This window comes from Malania oleifera, chromosome 1, assembly GCF_029873635.1.
Source record: "Malania oleifera isolate guangnan ecotype guangnan chromosome 1, ASM2987363v1, whole genome shotgun sequence".
Lineage (NCBI taxonomy): Eukaryota > Viridiplantae > Streptophyta > Magnoliopsida > Santalales > Ximeniaceae > Malania > Malania oleifera.
This window is the reverse complement of record NC_080417.1, coordinates 56,065,688-56,071,687: the sequence shown is the minus strand read 5'-3', so window position 1 is coordinate 56,071,687 and position 6,000 is coordinate 56,065,688.

Genomic DNA, 6,000 nt, shown 5'->3' with positions numbered 1-6,000 from the left:
TTTATATAAGCTAAGCCAATATTTGCCTCTTTTCTTATGATTTACAATACGTGAGAGGCCTAAGTTCAAATGACTTTTCATTTTAAGGTTCATGCATAGGTTTCTTTGAATTTTTGTTCCATCATATATATTGAAACCTATATCAATTAAATTAGCCATTTTAACTTAATTCATGAAGCTAAAGCTCTAAAGGATTTGATTTAATATTTGAGAGCTTGTAAAAGAAATTTTGGATTAAAACTCTTGAAAAATTAAAAGTTAAGTTATGTTCAAAGAGTATTCATTATGAATGAACATGATTCAAAATATTTGCATGGAAGAGGAATAGTCCAAACAATTTAGATAAAGAGCACCTAGAAGAATATGAATTTTGGAAAACTGCTCTTTAGTTATTGGAAAGCATCCTTTAGATATAAACACAATTTTGGAGCAAGGATACGAACCAATGAGAGGGTGGGTCTTTAACCAATGTGATCGTGGTTGGTAAAGATTCCCTATGGAGGATACATACCAAAATTAGAGGATTTATAATTTAAGCTCAGAGGGAACTTATTGATTTAACAATGAAACTCGAATTCCTTAGTGGATGCCTCTAGTTTTGATTAAGGGAGAATATGTCTCTTAATTTGTACCAGAAATATTTGGAGTTTATGATCAATAGTGCTTCAAGCCTAGAGTGATGACTAAACAGTTTATTAGGCATTTAAGTTCAATGATGTGTTTATGATTAAATGATATATAGTGTGAGATGAATTCCCTAAACCACAAGCTAGTGTAATGGACAAAAGGTATGCTTAACTTTAGATATTCATACTTAAGTGTGAGTTAAACAATTTGAAATTTTAATACAAGGCAAACATGCCATGTCCATTTGGAAGTGGATTTTTATTCAAGCAACCAATAATCTCATATTTTAACCAATGGATATATGCAATAAGTTTAGATTGGTTATATACTTGGACTTTTAGATTGATTTGATTTTTCAAAATACTTAGTATGTAAGATATACTAATATTTTACATTTTCAGCCCCAAACCACTTCCTAAGCCTTTAGAAAATACTACCCCCTATAGCTAATCCTAACTCCAAAGGAAGAATTATGTGATCATGTAATTCCTGTTTGAGCAAATTCTTCCTTGAATATCAACGATTTTCTTTCTTAACAACCCATATCATTTTTCTATCTTTGAATTTTAATGGGTTAGGAGTTGGTGATTCTTTGGTTTTCCATACTCGTTTGGGTTTCACACCTTCTCTTTTAAACGGGCAATCAAATTTTACATGCCCCTTCTTTCAATGATTGTGTTAACTGTGTACGATATAGGAATTCTAATCAATTCCTAGCTTACTTTTAGAATGGAGCCCAAGGATAACAATTTGGATAGTGGTTCCGAAGGAACTACGAGTGGTGAGTCTCCTTCTGTGCCTCAGGGTTTGACGAGGTAGGTTATGCGAGAGATCGGGCAAAGTATTAGGAGACTTGACCACTTTCCTACTGCTACGGGTTGTACCATAGAGAGGCTCATCCACATGCACCCTCTGACATTTATGGGAGGACCCAATCCGAAAGTAGTAGAGAACTGGGCGCAAAAGACTGAGAAGATATAGGAAGTTCTGCACTGTATTGACCAGCAAAAGGTTCTCTATTCTATCTTTCAACTGGCAGGAGAAGTGGAAAGATAGCAGATGGCGGTGAGTCTACTTAAGAAGCAGAGAGCTGGTCCATCTGGTATGACTTGGAGTCGCTTCAAGGAGGTATTTTTCTAAAGATACTTCTCAGTTTCCACATGCGAAGGCTGATGAGTTCTCAATCCTGACTCAAGGAACCCTGATGATGTAGAGATATGATGCCAGATATGTTGAGCTACCTCATTTTGTGCCGTATTTGGTCTCGAACGAGTATGAGAAGGCTCAGAGGTTCAAGAAGGGTCTAAGGAAGGATATCGATAGGCTTGTGGGGATGCTGCAAATCCGAGAGTTTTCTTTTTTGGTGGATAAAGTCACCATAGTTGAGACTGACCTCTAGGGGGATGAGGTGGTACTGGAACAGAGGAAGAGGCCAGTATCTTCTAGTTCTCAGACTGGTCCTCAACAGGGATAGTGGAATAAGAAAAAGAATTATGGTTCGAGTTATTGCCAGAATACCGAACGGCAGAGTTCTCACGGAGATCCATCCTCCGCACCATGCACCAAGTGTGGTAAATGGCATGACGGTGAATGCCAGCTGTTCTGGGGGTAATTGCTACAACTGTGGCAAATCGGGCCACATATCCTGAGACTGTCAAGCACAGAGGAGTGATATGCCTACAGAGAGCCAGAACCGTAGAAGTAATTAGATGCCTCGAGGGAACTATCAGGAAAAAACGGCTCTTGCAAGGGTGTACTCTTTTATTCCAGTAGATGCGAAACACGTTGGGAATGTGGTGACAGGTGCCATGTTAATGCTTTCGAATAGAGCTGTTGTTTTATTTGATTCAAGAGCAACCCATTCTTTTATATCTTCTAGTTTTGTGAAACTGTGTAGGGTTGAAACCCAAGTAATGAATGAATGGTTGTATGTGGCTACACCGACTGGGAGTATAACAATTTGTAGTAAGATGTTAGGAAACTGCAAAGTGGTTATTCAGCGAAGGCTACTACCGGGGAACCTAGTAGCATACGACATATGCAGATTTGACGTCATACTGGGGATTGATTGGCTATTCTCTAGTTATGCGGTTGATTGTCATAGGAAGGTGGTAGGATTCAGACCTTTTGTGGAGTAGGAGTATGAGTTTGTGGGATTGTGTGTGCATTCGACTCCACAGATTTTGTTAGCTATACAGGGAAGAAGGTTACTCTTGGAGGGTTGTCAAAGGTACCTAGATTGTGTGAAGGAACCACCTTGGGATAATTTGAAACTTGAAAATATCTGAGTGGTTAATGAATTTTCGGATGTATTCCCAAAAGACTTACCCGGTTTACCTCCTGATCGTGAGGTGGAGTTCGCTATTGATCTGCTGCCTGGCAAGGCACCGATTTCTAAAGCTCCATACTAGATGACTCTAGCTGAATTTAGAGATTTAAAGAATTTGCAGGAATTACTGGGCAAGGGCTTTATCTGACCTAGTGTTTCACCCTGGGGAGTTCCAGTATTATTCGTAAAGAAGAAGGACGGGTCAAGGTGAATGTGCATTAATTAACCGCGAGATCAACAAGGTAACAGTGAAGAATCAATACCTGTTGCCTCGTGTAGATGATCTTTTTGTCTGGCTACAGGGAATGCAGGTCTTTTCAAAGATCAATCTACGGTCAGGGTATCATTAGGTGAGAGTTAGGACAGAGGATGTTGTGAAAACTGCTCTTCGAACTAGATACGGTCACTACAAGTTTTTGGTCATGCCTTTTGGGTTGACTAACACCCCAACGGTATTTATGGACCTAATGGACAGGGTTTTCCATAAATGCCTGGATCAGTTTGTGGTGTTTTTTATCGACAATATTTTGGTATATCCTAAGAGTTCTGAAGAGCACGAAAACCATCTGAGGTTGGTACTTCAGGTTCTACGGGAGAAGAAGTTGTATACTAAGCTGAAAAAATGTGAGTTCTGGCTGAATCAGGTTGTGTTCTTAGGCCATGTCGTGTCGAAGGGTGGTATCTTAGTTGATCCTGGTATGATAGAAGCAGTGGTTGACTGGGTGACACCGAAGAGTGTGTAGCATGTTTGGAGTTTCCTAGGACTGGCTAGGTATTATAGCAATTTGTTGAGGGATTCTCTAAGTTATCTGACCCTATGACACGGTTGAATAGGAAGGGTGTGAGATTTGATTGGAATGACGAGTGCGAGCAGAGTTTCCAAGAGTTGAAATACCGATTGGTCACTGCTCCGATTTTAACCATCCTATTTGGGGATGGTAGTTTTGTGATTTACAGTGATGCATCATTGAAGGGGTTGGGATGTGTGTTGACACAATAGGGGATTGTAATTGCTTATGCTTCTCGACAACTTAAGGAGTACGAGAAGAATTACCCCACGTATGATATGGAGTTTGGTGGCGGTAGTATATACATTGAAGATCTGGAGACACTACTTATATGGTGAATAGTGTGAGATCTTCACAGATCACAAGGGCCTCAGATACCTTTTCACATAGAGGGAGTTGAACATGAGGTAGAGGAGGTGGCTTGAACTGATCAAGGACTACGATTAAACGATTAGCTATCACCTAGAAAAAGCTGACGTAGTAGCTGATGCATTGAATTTGAAGTCAGGGCACGCGTCAGTATATGCAGTAGTAGGTCAGCATCATATCAGACAAGATCTAGAAAGTCTTGGCATGGAGTTGGTGGATGGTAATCATCAAGCTTTCATTACTAGCTTGGTGATCCATCCAACATTATTTGAGAGAATTAAAGCCGCACAGACTAATGATGCAATGTTAGTCGAGGTTGTAGAGAAAGTGTAGGAAGGGTTGGCTGTAGATTTTAACTTCTTCGAGGGAGGTGTGCTGAGGTTTGGAACCAGGCTATGTGTTCCAAATGACGAGGGGATAAAGAGGACGATCCTAGAGTTGGCACATCGTTCTTTGTATACGGTACATTCAGGTAGTACAAAGATGTATCAGGATTAGAGCGAATCTTTCTAGTGGAGTGGCATGTGTTGGCCTAATAAGGCTTAAAATTCTTATTTTGATGATAACAAATCAAATGATATATTTAATATGTTTCAAGTAAAAGTGTTCAGGAAAATAACAGAGCTTAATTGTATAAGAAAGTTCATGGATTACAAAGAGCATGAAGATTGAAGTCATATTGTGAAAAGCTCAAAGGAAAGAATGCAACTACAAAGATGGTGGAAGAACAAGTTTTGAAGACTAGATTATACTTTTAAGGATATTCTCAAATGTAAGTATTTCAAAGTAAATCATAAGTATAAAGAAATTTGAAGCTCATAAAAATTCAAAAATATGTTTTTATATATATACTCTAAAGAATATTTCTTAAATCCATAAAAAGAAAGGGTTTAAGAAAAGAAAATTTTTTTTTAAATAATGAAGTTTTAAACATATTTATTTCAAAATATTTGAAAAATCAAAAATGTTTTTTTAAACATATATACTCTAAAAAGTATTTTTTTTAATAAATAAAAAGGGCTTAAAAAGAGAAGATTTTTTAAACCATGCTTTTAAACATATTTATTTCAAAATATTTGGAAATGAATTTTAGAAATCCTTGGGAGTAATGGATGATTTCAAAAAAACTCTATAAATAGTTCTAATCTCAAACATTTTAAATTAGAGAAAAGAAAGTACAAAGAAAGAGAGAAAGAACTTTGATGAAATATTCAAAAGAATTTTGAAATTGAGAAATCCTCTAAAGTTTCCAGATCAAGAGCTTTTCAACAACTTTTCTGATCCAAAAATATTCAAAGGCTTTTAGATCAAAGTAAGTTTTTTTTTAAAGGTTTTAGATCAACTAATCTTCAAGTATTCAAAATTTTGTTTTCAAAGGATCTGAAATTCTTTTAAGATAAACTCTCTGATCTGAAATCGATTTACATTCTGAAATTAAATTTTCCAATGATCAAAATTTTTATCTTCTTTGGAAAATTATTTGACAATCCATACCAAGTAATTGAGCTTGAAATTTCTTATATTTAAATTACTTTGAGGTATAAAGTGAGCTGATTGGTGTATTAATTCACTCTACTGTGAGAGTTTTCTTTTGTACACATATTCTTCGTTATCTTTCTTAAACGATTCTGAGTTGTTGAATCGTTGAACCAAATAAGGGGTTGTTATTTGGAGAGGCGGGCTCTAGCCTAATTGAAGGAGTGCATTGTAAGTTGGTATTGTTTTACTAGGTAAAGGAACTGAGATAGTGAAATCCTTTGGTGTTTTTGCCGAAGGCGAGGACGTAGGCTGTGTTGAAGCCGAACCTCGTAAAAACTCTTGTCTACTTCTCCCTACTTTAATTTACGTACTTTATTCGCTTTTGTTATAAAATTTATGAGTGCAGGT